Genomic DNA, 15,297 nt, shown 5'->3' on the forward strand with positions numbered 1-15,297 from the left:
AATCCTTTGATAGGTTTGTGCTGCTAACAATCACAAGCCTGGTCAAATCAGTTATAATGGCTGTAATAACATATTGCATGTCTATTACCATATCAATTACATGAAATACGTCAGCCATGTTTGTTAATAGCCACCCAGGGTGAATACATTGTCCGTGATGATCCACAATGGTGCACAATCTGCTGAGCAACTACAGTAGATTGCCTTGTTGTTTTCTCCGCTCATTGCTAGTCACAGAGAGAAGCCCCGCTCGCATGCAAGGCCTCTTGGTGGGAGAACGAGACCAGCACTGCAATAATGAACAGCTCCAGAAAGACAAACGCTTCCAGTCCGGGAGAAGTGAACCCTGTTCCCCCTACTGCCGCTGGTCCGAGCTCCACAAGAGCTCCATTGTTGTGGTGGAGCTCCCCTTTGCCATGGTTCCGCTGCCATTTCCAGTCGGCTAAAGCTACGTTTAGCCAGGAAACAACCAACAGAAGCCCGCCTGCCACCTTTGGAAGCAGAGCTGTACTGTGGCTCAGGTTTTTTTGATGAAAGGCCTGCTTGACCAAGAGCTCTGGCGAGCACATTGGAAAATGTTTGGGCCAGCAGGGATGACGTCTGTGTAGTTCAGATGAACAACTCGTACCGAGATCCTATTCATCACTCCCACCAGTGTCTCTCCAGATAGACACTACACACTATCTGAAATGAGAAATTCAAATGGACTGTGCAGGCCAGGTAATTAGCTGCAGTGGGTGAAAAAACAAGCTAGCGTTAATTTAATCATTTCTCCAAACCTCTCAGCTGCAGGAAATGTAAGACCCTCCAGCCTTTTGGGCTGGCATCCTCCTCTCCTTTCCATCTCCCCTTCGTTCTTCTGGGCCTATTTCTTTCCTTCCTGACATTTTTCACATCCTATTTAATACGGTCTGGAGGACTGCGATCGTCTACTTCTTAGTTCCTGTGCTACATCATTGACTGGTTCTGTCCCTCTAGGGAGGAACGCCTGCTGTGTTGCAGTGGGATGGATGTGGATTAATTCTGTCTCTCTGTCTTACAGTCTGATCCAGGGAGATAGCCAAAATCCTGCTCTGATAAAGGCTATGCCCGAGGCAGGACAGTCCAGAGCCTGATAGGGATTGTGTTGATTCTGTGAGGCATACCATAGCAAGAAATCTGGTCGTTGTCACGCCTTGGTCATTGTATTTTGTGTTTTTGTTATATGTTTGGGTAGGCCAGGGTGTGACATGGGTTTATATGTTGTATTCGTATTGGGGTTTGTATTATTTGGGATTGCGGCTGATTAGGGGTGTGTCTAGTTAGGCTTGGCTGCCTGGGGCGATTCTCAATCAGAGTCAGGTGCTTGTCGTTGTCTCTGATTGAGAACCGTATTTAGACAGCCCTGACTTTCGCGTTGTATTTTGTGGGTGTTTGTTCCTGTCTTAGTGTTGTAGTCACCAGATAGGCTGTAATAGGTTTCACGTTTCGTTTGTTGTTTTCATATACAATTATTTTCATGTACCACGATATTCCTTCATTAAAGTCATGAATAACCTACACGCTGCATTTCGGTCTGACTCTCTTCATACAACAGAGGAACGACGTTACAGAAACACCCATCACTCACAGACCGAGCAGCGTGTGAACTGGCAGGAGCTAAAGGACAAAGATATGGACAGCAGAAGCATGGATTATACGACATGGGAAGAAATCGACAGGTGGGCGGCCGACCCAGAGCGAGTGCAGGAGCCCGCCTGGGATTCCCTACAGCAATGCGAAGAGGGCTATAGACGTATGGAGTCGAAAAGGAAAGCACGGCTGTACAGAGCGAAAACCGAATGTAACAGGGAAAGCGCAGAGAGAGTGGCTGAGTCAGGAGTCAGACCTGAGCCTACTCTCCTGTTAATCGTGAAGAGCAATATGAGGACTTCTGGTCTTGGGAGATGATATTAGACGGTAAAGGACCCTGGGCGCAGCCGGGAGAATATCGCCGTCCCAAGGAGGAATTAGAAGCAGCTAAAGCGGAGAGGCGCAGGTATGAGGAGGCAGCACGGCGACGCGGTTGGAAACCGGAAAAATAGCCCCAAAAATTATTGGGAGGGGGCTAGAAGGGAGAATAGTTATGCCAGGTAGGAGACCTGCGCATACTCCCTGTGCTTACCGTTGGGCTAGAGAGACCGGGCAGGCACCGTGTTATGCTATGGAGCGCACAGTGTTTCCAGTGCGGGTGCAGAGCCAGCTGCGGCACATACCAGCCCTTCATATTGGCCGGGCTAGAGTGGGCATCGAGCCAGGTAAGCTTGGGCAGGCTCGGTGCTCAAGAGCTCCAGTGCGCCTGCACGGTCCGGTCTATCCAGAGCCACCTCTACACACCAGTCCTCCGGTAGCAGCTCCCCGCACCAGGCTTCCTGTGCGTGTCCTCGCGCCAGTACCACCAGTTCCAGCACCACGCACCAGGCCTCCAGTGCGCCTCGCCTGTTCAGCGCAGACAGCGCTTTTCTCCTCTCCTGCGCTGTTGGAGTCTCCCGCCTGTTTAGCGCAGCCAGGCTTTCTCCTCTCCTGCGCTGCCGGAGTCTCTCGCCTGTTCTGCGCAGCCAGCGCTTTTCTCCTCTCCTGCGCTGTTGGAGTCTCCCGCCTGTTTAGCGCAGCCAGAGCTTTTCTCCTCTCCTGCGCTGCCGGAGTCTCCCGCCTGTTTAGCGCAGCCAGAGCCTTTCTCCTCTCCTGCGCTGCCGGAGTCTCCAGTCTGCCCAGCACCGCCATTGCTCCCAGTCGGCCCAGCGAGGCCAGTGCTCCCAGTCTGCCCAGCGCGGCCAGTGCTCCCAGTCTGCCCAGCGCGGCCAGTGCTCCCAGTCTGCCCAGCGCGGCCAGTGCTCCCAGTCTGCCCAGCTCCGCCAGTGCTCCCAGTCTGCCCAGCGCGGCCAGTGCTCCCAGTCTGCCGAGCGCCGCCAGTCTGCCCAGTGCCACCAGTCTGCCCAGCGCCGCCAGTCTGCCCAGCGCCGCCAGTCGGTCCAGCGTCGCCAGTCTGCCAGGATCCGCCAGAAGTGCCAGTCTGCCAAGATCCGCCAGAAGTGCCAGTCTGCCAAGATCTTCTAGATCGGCCAGACAACCTGAATCATCCAGTTCCAACAGCCAGCCAGGATTTACCGGAGCCTACTACCTGCCTGAGCTTCCTCTCAGTACTAAGCTTCCTCTCAGTACTGGGTTTCCTCTCAGTACTGGGCTGCCTCTCAGTACCGGGCTTCCCCTCTGTACCGGGCTTCCCCTCTCTACCGGGCTTCCCCTCAGTACCGGGCTGCCTCTGTCCTGAGATGCCCCTCTGTCCTGAGCTGCCCCTCTGTCCCGAGCTGCCCCTCGGTCCCGAGCTGCCCACCGGTCCCGAGCTGCCCCTCGGTCCCGCGAGCTGCCCCTCAGTTATGTGGGGATCAGGGTGAGGACTATTAGGCCATGGTCGGCGGAGAAGGTGGATTATCCCAGGACGCGAAGGGGAGGAACTAGGACATTTATGGAGTGGGGTCCACGTCCCGAGCCAGAACCGCCACCATGGACAGACGCCCACCCGGACCCTCCCTATGCTCTTGAGGTGCGTCCCGGAGTCTGCACCTTAGGGGGGGTTCCGTCACGCCTTGGTCATTGTATTTTGTGTTTTTGTTATATGTTTGGGTAGGCCAGGGTGTGACATGGGTTTATATGTTGTATTCGTATTGGGGTTTGTATTATTTGGGATTGCGGCTGATTAGGGGTGTGTCTAGTTAGGCTTGGCTGCCTGGGGCGATTCTCAATCAGAGTCAGGTGCTTATCGTTGTCTCTGATTGAGAACCGTATTTAGACAGCCTGACTTTCGCGTTGTATTTTGTGGGTGTTTGTTCCTGTCTTAGTGTTGTAGTCACCAGATAGGATGTAATTAGTTTCACGTTTCGTTTGTTGTTTTCATATACAGTTATTTTCATGTACCACGATAATTCCTTCATTAAAGTCATGAATAACCTACACGCTGCATTTCGGTCTGACTCTCTTCATACAACAGAGGAACGACGTTACAGTCATCCTAGTTTACATACTGTAAACATGTCCCATTGGAATAGGCCTACTTTAAAATGTATCCTTCCTTCCCCCTTCTTTGAATGAATGATTGATCTGACATGACTGGACGGATGAAAGCTATGTAGTGGAACCCTTGCTTTCACCTGTCCAATTAGTCATGCTTTCACCTATCCAATTAGTGATAACTTCAAGGAAGGAAGTTGGGAACCAAGGATGAGTTTTAAAGTATTCAAACAGGGCCCTTGAACACTTTCTATGTTGGAGCTTATTTGGGGCACAACAACATTTACCATCCACCTCCCTTTGTACTGTGTACTTAAAACACCCTTAGAGAGGATGTTGCAGCACTGCAATGGTGCTCGTTTGGCACAGAAACTGTGTCAGTTTCTCTTTCAGGTTTCAGCTCCATTTTCATTTACGAGTGTAGAGATGAGAGCAGTAAACTCCTCCCTGAAGGCACACTACAGCCCATCAGCACCACTGTCTCCACGGTAAAGAGAGCTCTGAAGAGTGGAGGGAGAAAGAGAGAGAAACACATCCACAAACACACTGCCTGTAAGATTAAGATCTCTTTATTGATCAGTTGCACACATGGTCTAATCGAAATTTGGCTTCCGCTTTTATCCCAATCCCGTCGAAAGACACGTACACATACAGGTTTTGGAGATAGCCCCTGGGTAATGATAGCCCCCTGGCATCTTCAATGCCCTTGCTGATGGAAGGAGGTTTTCACTCAAAATCTCACTATACATGGCCCCATTCATTCTTTCCTTTACGGATCAGTCGTCCTGGTCACTTTGCAGAAAAAATAGCCCCAAAGCATGATGTTTCCACCCCCATGCTTCACAGTAGGTATGGTGTTCGTTGGATGCAACTCAGCATTCTTTGTCCCTCCAAACACGACGAGTTGAGTTTTTACCAAAAGTTATATTTTGGTTTCATTTGACCATATGAGATTCTCCCAATCTTCTTCTGGATCATCCAAATGCTCTCTAGCAAACTTCAGACGGGCCTGGACATGTACTAGCTTAAGCAGGGGGACACGTCTGGCACTGCAGGATTTGAGTCCCTGGCGGCATAGTGTGTTGCTGATGGTAGGCTTTGTTACTTTAGTCCCAGCTCTCTGCAGGTCATTCACTAGGTCCCCCCGTGTGGTTCTGGGATTTTTGCTCACCGTTCTTGTGATCATTTTGACCCCACGGGGTGAGATCTTGCAAAATGTGATTTTCTGATTTTTTTCTCTCATTTCGTATGTCATAGTTGAAGTGTACCTATGATGAAAATTACAGGCCTCTCTCATCTCTTTAAGTGGGAGAACTTGCACAATTGGTGGCTGACTAAATACTTTTTTTGCACCACTGTATGTAGCCACGTAGTATCTGTTAGAAGACCACTTACAGCTGTAACAATAACAAACAGTTAGCGCAGCACTGCAACCGCAAAACCGTAAGAAAAGCTACTAGCGTGCCTCAGGAAACAAATGGGTATTGAACTTCAGATTGTTGACTCAAGACTGCATTAGCCAATTGAGTTAAAGCCTAGGCATTAGCTTTGGGAGCTATGACTAATCTTAATTTTCCAAGCTAGGCGACTAATCACGCAAACTGAACCTGCTCCACTATACATGGAATAAGGGTGGCTGTCTGTGCAGCATGGCAGCGGCTATATAAGGACAGTAGACAGTTTATCTTATCCACAGCGAGGCCCAGCACCAGACAGAGCTCTTTAACAGAGCCAGCTGAGGGGTCTGGATGAACATAATCAGATGGGCCAGGCTACAGAGGGACAGCCAGACCATGCAGTTATTGGATTGGGTTCTAACAGATTTCAGTAAAACGTGTAGTCTGGATTGAATTCATATCAATCATATCATAGTCCTAATCATCTCATAGTCATATCATAGTCATATCATAGTCAATCATAGTCCTACTCATCTCATAGTCATATCATATCATAGTCCTAATCATCTCATAGTCATATCATAGTCATATCATATCATCATAGTCCTAATCATCTCATAGTCATATCATATCATAGTCCTAATCATCTCATAGTCATATCATATCATAGCGTCTAATCATCTTCATAGTAGTCCTAATTATTTTATAATTATCTCATAGTCATATCATATCATAGTCCTAATCATCTCATAGTCATATCATAGTCATATCATAGTCAATCATGTCATAATCATATCATAGTTATATCATAGTCCTAATCATCTCATAGTCATATCATAGTCATATCATAGTCCTAATCATCTCATAGTCATATCATAGTCATATCATAGTCCTAATCATCTCATAGTCCTAATCATATCATAGTCCTAATCATCTCATAGTCATATCATAGTCATATCATAGTCAATCATGTCATAATCATATCATAGTCATAATCATCTCATAGTCATATCATAGTCATATCATAGTCAATCATGTCATAATCATATCATAGTCCTAATCATCTCAGTCATATCATAGTCATATCATAGTCAATTGCGTTTATAATTATATTATAGTTGGTAATCATGCCATAATCATGACATAATCATATCATAGTTATATCATAGCCATAATCATATCATAGTCAATCATGTCATAGTCATATCATAATCATGCCATAATCATATCATAGTCATATCATAGCCATAATCATATCATAGTCAATCATGTCATAGTCATATCATAATCATGCCATAATCATATCATAGTCAATCATGTCATAATCATATCATAGTCATAATCATATCATAGTCATATCATGTCATAATAATTTCATAGACCTAATCATCTCATAGTCATATCATAGTCATATCATATCATAGTCAACCATGTCAAAGTCATAATTATATCATAATCATGCCATAATCATATCATAATCATATCGTAATCATTTCATAAAATCCAAATCAGATTGGATTTGATGATAATCATGGCATAGTAATAATCATATCATAGTCAATCATATCATAATCATATAATAGTATAATCATATCATAGTCATAGTCATAATCATAGTCATAATAGTGTCATAATCATATCATAGTCATAATAGTATCATAATCATATCATAGTCATAATAGTATCATAGTCATAACAGTATCATAATCATAATAGTATCATAATCATATCATAGTCATAATAGTTTCATAATCTTGTGATAGTCATGGTGGTATTAGTGGTATTCAATAAGCATTTTTCTACGGCTGGCCATGCTTTCCACCTGGCTACCCCTACTCCGGTCAACAGCACTGTACACCCCACAGCAACTCGCCCAAGCCTTCCCCATTTCTCCTTCTCCCAAATCCAGTCAGCTGATGTTCTGAAAGAGCTGAAAAATCTGTACCCCTACAAATCAGCCGGGCTAGACAATCTGACCCTTTCTTTTCTAAAATTATCTGCCGAAATTGTTGCAACCCCTATTACTAGCCTGTTCAACCTCTCTTCGACACGAAAGATTTTGAGATTCCCAAAGATTGGAAAGCAGCTGCGGTCATCCCCTTTCAAAGTTTGACCCAAACTGCTACAGCCCTATATCTATCCTACCCTGCCTTTCTAAGGTCTTCGAAAGCCAAGTCAACAAACAGATTACCGACCATTTCGAATCCCACCATACCTTCTCCGCTATACAATCTGGTTTCAGAGCTGATCATGGGTGCACCTCAGCCACGCTCAAGGTCCTAAAACGATATCTTAACCGCCATCGATAACAAACAATACTGTGCAGCTGTATTCATTGACCTGGCCAAGGCTTTCAACTCTGTCAATCACCACATCCTCATTGGCAGACTCGATAGCCTTGGTTTCTCAAATGATTGCCTCACCTGGTTCACCAACTACTTCTCTGATAGAGTTCAGTGTGTAAAATCGGAGGGCCTGTTGTCCGGGCCTCTGGCAGTCTCTATGGGGTGCCACAGGGTTCAATTCTTGGACCGACTCTCTTCTCTGTATACATCAATGATGTCGCTCTTGCTGCTGGTGAGTCTCTGATCCACCTCTACACAGACGACACCATTCTGTATACTTCTGTCCCTTCTTTGGACACTGTGTTACCAACCCTCCAGGCAAGCTTCAATGCCATACAACTCTCCTACCGTGGCCTCCAAATGCTCTTAAACACAAGTAAAACTAAATGCATGCTCTTCAACCGATCGCTGCCTGCACCTGCCCACCCATCCAACATCACTACTCTGGACAGTTCTGACTTAGAATATGTGGACAACTACAAATACCTAGGTGTCTGATTAGACTTTTAAACTCTCCTTCCAGACTCACATCAAACATCTCCAATCCAAAGTTAAATCTAGAATTGGCTTCCTATTTTGCAACAAAGCATCCTTCACTCATGCTGCCAAACATACCCTGTAAAACTGACCATTCTACCGATCCTCGAGTTCGGCAATGTAATTCACAAAATAGCCTCCAATACCCTACTCAATAAACTGGATGCAGTCTATCACAGTGGCATCCGTTTTGTCACCAAAGCCCCATATACTACTCACCACTGCGACCTGTACACTCTCGTTGGCTGGCCCTCGCTTCATACTCGTCGCCAAACCCACTGGCTCCAGGTCATCTACAAGACCCTGCTAGGTAAAGTCCTCCCTTATCTCAGCTCGCTGGTCACCATAGCAGCACCCACCTGTAGCATGCGCTCCAGCAGGTATATCTCTCTGGTCACCCCAAAACCAATTCTTCCTTTAGCCGCCTCCTTCCAGTTCTCTGCTGCCAATGACTGGATCGAACTACAAAATCTCTGAAACTGGAAACACTTATCTCCCTCACTAGCTTTAAGCACCAGCTGTCAGAGCAGCTCACAGATAACTGCACCTGTACATAGCCTATCTATAATTTAGCCCAAACAACTACCTCTCACCCTACTGTATTTATTTATTTTGCTCCTTTGCACCCCATTATTTCTATCTCTACTTTGCACATTCTTCCACTGCAAATCTACCATTCCAGTGTTTTACTTGCTATTGTCACGCCCTGACCTTAGAAAGCCTTTTTATGCCTCTATTTGGTTTGGTCAGGGTGTGATTTGGGGTGGGCATTCTATGTTTTTGTTTTCTATGATTTTGTATTTCTATGTTTTGGCCGCGTATTGTTCTCAATCAGGGACAGCTGTCTATCGTTGTCTCTGATTGGGAACCATACTTAGGTAGCCCTTTTCCCTCCTTTCAGTGTGGGAAGTTAACTTTGTTTGTGGCTCTTAGCCCTGTTGTTTCTTGTTTTGTTGGCGACATTTTCAAAATAAAAATAAAATGTACGCTCACCTCGTTGCGCTTTGGTCTACTTCCAGCAACGGCCGTGACAGCTATATTGCATTTACTTCCTTACCTTGGCCTTTTTTGCCTTTACCTCCCTTATCTCACCTCATTTGCTCACATTGTATATAGACTTATTTTTCTACTGTATTATTGACTGTATGTTTGTTTTACTCCATGTGTAACTCTGTGTTGTTGTATGTGTCAACTGCTTTGCTTTATCTTGGCCAGTTCGCAATTGTAAATGAAAACTTGTTCTCAAATTGCCTACCTGGTTAAATAAATAATATAATAATAATAATAATAATATATGCCATTTAGCAGACGCTTTATCCAATAAAGGTGAAATAAAAATAAATAAATACAATTAGTCAGGCAGACTAGAGATAGAGGCATGTAAAGGATATTTATATCAGAAGAGGTTCATTTTAACCCTTTTCTGCTGCCCAGAAGTCTAACAGTGATTAGAGAGGCTAAAGCCACCTTTCCTCCAGTAGCCATTGATTATCACCTGTTGCCTCGACACGCAAACTCCAGGATACGGCTGCATATTTCAACAGGGGCATCGACGGAATCTCTGACTGGGGGGTTCTGGAGACCCGGAACCCCTGTAGATGATGGAAGAGCAGGCAGGCAGGGCCGTGATTTAGAATTTGATGCAGAAGGGTCAGAAAGAGATTAGGCCCAGTACTCATGGGAAGCCAACTGTTCCAACTGCACCAATGTGCAGTTCCATTGACTGACTGAGTTCCATTTGGCTGTTCAGTCTAAGGAGAAATGTAGGCCTAACACAGAGGAGGAAGTAGCAGTCCCTCTCCAGACTGAGTGTCTAGTGCTTTTTTAAAGCCTAAGTGAGGTAGAAAATACTGAGGGGAGCTCTGATGAGCACTGGTCCCTTTTCTGTGGTTACCCAGGGTGCTACATCATGTTTGTGAATGTGTTTCACTCGTTAGCCCGCCCGCCACTCTCCAGAGGTCTTTACTGTGGAGCCAGCGTCGTTAATGGGCTGTAGGGAGGAGATATGGCCCACTGATCCGATCTGCACTCATTAAAATTAAGCTGAAACGTTAAGAGAGAACCAGACAGACACCATTTTTTAACAGCACACACCTTAGTGCAGTAAACTAAGCACACCGCATAGTGAGGTGTTGGTGCTTGGATCAAAGCGATACCAAAAGAGATACCATATGATTGCTTATGACCTTATGACCTGACCTGACCTGACCTGACCTGTCTAGCCGATATGTAAGTTGGTGCTTGAATGTAATAGGTGCTCCTATCTGGCCTTTCCTGACCTTAAAAGTTTAGGCTAGTTAAGAACAAGTTCTCATTTACAACTGCGACCTGGCCAAGATAAAGCAAAGCAGTGTGACACAGACAACAACACAGAGTTACACATGGAGTAAACAATAAACAAGCCAATAACACAATAAACAAGTCAATGACACAGTAGAAAAAAATAAAGTCAATATACAGTGTGTGCAAAAGGCATGAGGAGGTAGGCAATAAATAGGCCATAGGAGCGAATAATTACAATTTAGCAGATTAACACTGGAGTGATAAATTAGCAGATGATGATGTGCAAGTAGAGATACTGGTGTGAAAAGAGCAGAAAAGTAAAGTAAATAAAAGAAGTATGGGTATGAGGTAGGTAGATTGGGTGGACTATTTACAGATGGACAATATACAGCTGCAGCGATCGGTTAGCTGCTCAGATAGTTGATGTTTAAAGTTGGTGAGGGAAATAAAAGTGTCCAACTTCAGCAATCATTTTCAATTCTTTCCAGTCACTGGCAGCAGAGAACTGGAAGGAAAGGCGGCCAAATGAGGTGTTGGCTTTGGGGATGATCAGTGAGATATACCTGCTGGAACGTGTGCTACAGGTGGGTGTTGTTATCGTGACCAGTGAACTGAGATAAGGCGGAGCTTTACCCTTGCATAGACTTGTAGAGGACCTGGAGCCAGTGGGTCTGTCGAATATGTAGCGAGGGCCAGCCGACTAGAGCATACAGGTCTCAGTGGTGGGTGATATAAGGTGATTTGGTAACAAAACGATTGGCATTGTGATAGACTGCATCCACTTTGCTGAGGAGGGTGTTGGAAGCTATTTTGTAGATGACATCGCCAAAGTCGAGGATCGGTAGGATAGTCAGTTTTACTAGGACTGCACAGTGGAGAAGGTACGGTGGGATTCGAAATGGTCAGTGATCTGTTTATTAACTTGGCTTTCGAAGACTTTAGATAGTCAGGGCAGGATGGACATAGGTCTGTAACAGTTTGGTTCTAGGGTGTCACCCCCTTTGAAGAGGTAGATGACTGCGGCAGCTTTCCAATCTTTAGTGATCTCGGACGATGAAAGAGAGGTTGAACAGGCTGGTAATAGGGGTTGCAACAATGGCGGCAGATCGTTTTAGAAAGAGAGGGTCCAGATTGTCTAGCCCAGCTGATTTGTACGGGTCCAGGTTTTGCAGCTCTTTCAGAACATCTGCTGTCTGGATGAAGGAGAAGCTGGGGAGGCTTGGGTAGCCAGGAGGAAGGCATGACCAGCCGTTGAGAAATGCTTATTGAAATGTAGGATTATCGTGGATTTATCAGTGGTGACCGTGTTACCTAGCCTCAGTGCAGTGGGCAGTTGGGTGGAGGTGCTCTTGTTCTCCATGGACTTTACAGTGTCCCAAAACTTTTTGGAGTTAGAGCTACACGATGCGAATTTCTGCTTGAAAAAGCTAGCCTTTGCTTTCCTGATTGACTGCTTGTATTAGTTCCTGACAATGAAAATCAGGAAGCGATAGGAACTACCAACGACATGCTATTGATAACAGAAAAGTTTCCGAAAATTCCAACTATGATCTTCAGTGACAATGTAACCACTAGACTAACCTATTTAACAATATATATATTTAAACTATTGTACTCATTCTAATATTTTTCATGATGATATTTGCAGATGAAGATATGAATGAAACCACATTCCTTCTCTCACAGTGTTGTTTAAACATTCTACCCTTCGATAGGCCTACACCATGAATGGAAATAATCTTGAATAGGGCTGTATTCGGCCAAATTACTATAGAAACCTCAAATTCCACACGGTGGAAACCAAGTCGGTTTGTTTCCATGCCTACTGTACATACGAGCCTTAACTACCATAGAACTGAAATGGGGCTGATCTAGAATGGTCATTCTCATTCATTGAATGCAGAGTTCCGTGTGGAAGTTTATAATTCAGTATGTTTTTCAGTGCAAGAATGTAGTTGGCTGACATTTTGGTAGGTCTGTGTTAAATCAAGTGGAATTTCTAGCCATGTCTGTTTTACCTATTTCTAGCCTCACTCTTCTCACCCCTCTCATTTTTGGCCTCTTTCCAGACCTGCTAAAGACCTGCCAGAAGCACTCCTGGGAGATTGAACTTCTTCCGTAAGAATAACGTTTTTTTCACCTTACATTAAAGGATAGTTCACCTCAGTGGTGCCAGTCTTTCCTATTCATTTGAATCCTGAGACATTTACACAACAGATGCCGTGGGATATGGAGCTCGACTATAGGCCACACTTGAGGCATGACAAACTTTGGCTTTGGAGAATGAACTATCCCTTTAACTGGAATCCACATAGGCCGTACTATGAGAGTAAGGGAGGTGTGGAGATTACGCAGCGGGTCAACCCACAGGTTGTCACGCAGCCTGTCCAGAGACGGAAGAGCGACATCACACTCCCTAATTGTTTCTAGTTCCTAAACAGTCAATGAACTAAGCAGACCCAGCTGCTATCATATTGGTGTTTATGGGAGAGTCACCCTTAAGACTGGACTGTGACCAATAAAATCTATGGTAAAGCCTGAGTAAGACATCTTCATTTATCCATCTTTTCCCAGACATGAAGTCCGGTTGGAACTGACAAAACTGGACTGTGCACTGACACCCCAAGCTTGGGGATTGTGAGCTTGTGACAGATTTCTTTCCTTGTGGATGGGATGTTGTGTGCACTGTCGTCTCAAGCGTCTTCCACCACAGACAGGATGTGAAATGCCTACTTTATCAAGCTAGGTTCAATTGTAGTGTGCTCAGTCTGAGTGGGGAGTTATCAATTAAAAGTTCTGAACAGTAGGTAGCTTAGCTTCTTATTTTGATAAGTCTGGTTGCAGCTGTCGACAATGTAGCCTGCAGTAAGTAGATCTACATGTTCTTAGTTGACAATGCTGCAGAAGTGGTTGTTCCTTTCACAATTTATATGGCAGGAACTTGAACTAGCGGTTCATTCTTATTTAAACTAGGAAAGTCAGTTAAGAACTAATTCTTATTTTTAATGACGGCCTTGTTCAGGGGCAGAATGACAGATTCTTACCTTGTCAGCTCGGGGATTTGATCTTGCAACCTTCTGATTACTAGTCCAACGTTCTAACCATTAGGCTACCTGCAGTGTGTTTACATAGGAGGGATGTTCAGAGAAATCAGGAGTTCTTCTTTTGGACATGCCGTCAGTGGTACTAGGGGGTTCACCACTTGTGGGTGGATATTATTTTTATTTTTTTATGTTTAGCTTCATTCCCAAACCTCAAGGGTAGGATATTGGATTAGGCATTCCATAGCTACTTTATTTTAGAACACCCAACCACAGGAGAGCATTGCTACTGTAAGCATTAGACAGTGGGTTTGAATTAAATATACATATTAAGCCACAATGTTGTCAGCAGGGTTTTTATGCTCAAGTGCTGCCAGTTGATAAGTCTTGCCTTGTGCTTCTGATAGACGGTTGCTCTGACACAGGCTTGCTAGTGTGTGGAGATAGTGTTTAATGTTGGGCAGTAGATGGATAAAGTGCGATGTGAATGGGTCAAAAGGTGAGATGAAATACAGTCTACATTCTGTACTACAATGACAGTGAACAACTAGCTGGTGTTCGTTGACTGCACACTGAAAGCAGTGCTCATGGTTAAAACAGAGAGAGAGTAGAGAGACTCTCCAGGAAGGATAGGAAAAGAAGGACCTGAAGATCTATTGATGCTGTGTTTATTCTGGAAAGTCTCCAAGTTGCAATGAGGAAACGTGCAAGCACACATGCACAAACCATACACACCAAAGTGGGAGCTGACTGAAAGTTTATTTATATTACTGTTAAAAACATGTATAAAATTGGTCCTGTTCCAGAAACAAGGCACACAATGTAAAATGTCTTGGTTCATCATCTCGATCTCAGTGTTTTAGTATCACGCAGTCCCTATATAAAAACACAGCCACATTTTACAGAATTTAAAATTCGAGCAGCAAGACAACCATGCAAGAACTTGAGCGATGCAAACGGGATGCTTTCTAGTAGTACGTCTCCCTCTCCACCCAACCTAAAACAGAGAAGATGGAAAACAGGATTTAGAGATCAATTACCTCTCTGCTAAAACAGGTGGACTAAGGAAGGCTGTAGCATACATAAACAATGATCATGTTAACTATCCGTGTGTAGTTCAGACGGTCACTGGAGGAAGACAGTCAAGTGACCGACGTCTTTAACATGGTCTCTGACAGCATACCGGTTTACTCACATCAAATGCATTTTATAAAGCCATTTTTACATTAGCAGTTGTCAATGGAATGGATAGACTCCCCCAAACGTGTCTGTGTCCACTGTCTTGCACATCTGAAAAATTTGCTGCTGCTTAAAGATTTACAGACTTCGCAGGTTTGGATAGTAAGGCTGCATATTTAGGTAGCCTTACTATCCTCCTGAGAACGAGGAAAATCTGGTGGTTTGAGAGCCAAACTGAGAACTTGTATGAACAAGTACAGCAGATGGTCACAGTAACTAAAAGGGATTTAGACTCACCTCCTGGGCTGCGTCGGATGATCAGTTTTTCGATTTCATCATAAATAAAGATGAGGAGCTGGGTCTAAGGAGAATGGATCTGAAATGACTCCAGACCAAGAACAAACAGATCAAATGACTCAGAAGACAATCTGAGAGAATACCCAAAAACAACAGATCTGAAATGACTCCCAGACCAGAATACCCCAAGAA

The 15,297-nt window shown here is 44.7% G+C and overlaps 1 protein-coding gene and 1 long non-coding RNA gene across 3 annotated transcripts in view; both read right to left on the bottom strand.

Moving 5' to 3' along the window:
* Positions 1 to 15,297, bottom strand: part of LOC124008124 (fibroblast growth factor 14-like) — a 238,005-nt gene that overhangs the window by 66,238 nt on the left and 156,470 nt on the right. The gene's annotated exons all lie outside the window — the stretch shown is intronic.
* Positions 14,370 to 15,168, bottom strand: LOC124008136. The gene is made up of 2 exons (XR_006834060.1): positions 15,106 to 15,168; positions 14,370 to 14,626 (listed from the first exon to the last, which is right to left on the bottom strand). It is a non-coding gene; the product is annotated as an uncharacterized LOC124008136 (long non-coding RNA).

The sequence above is a fragment of the Oncorhynchus gorbuscha genome, linkage group LG21, assembly GCF_021184085.1.
Source record: "Oncorhynchus gorbuscha isolate QuinsamMale2020 ecotype Even-year linkage group LG21, OgorEven_v1.0, whole genome shotgun sequence".
NCBI lineage: Eukaryota > Metazoa > Chordata > Actinopteri > Salmoniformes > Salmonidae > Oncorhynchus > Oncorhynchus gorbuscha.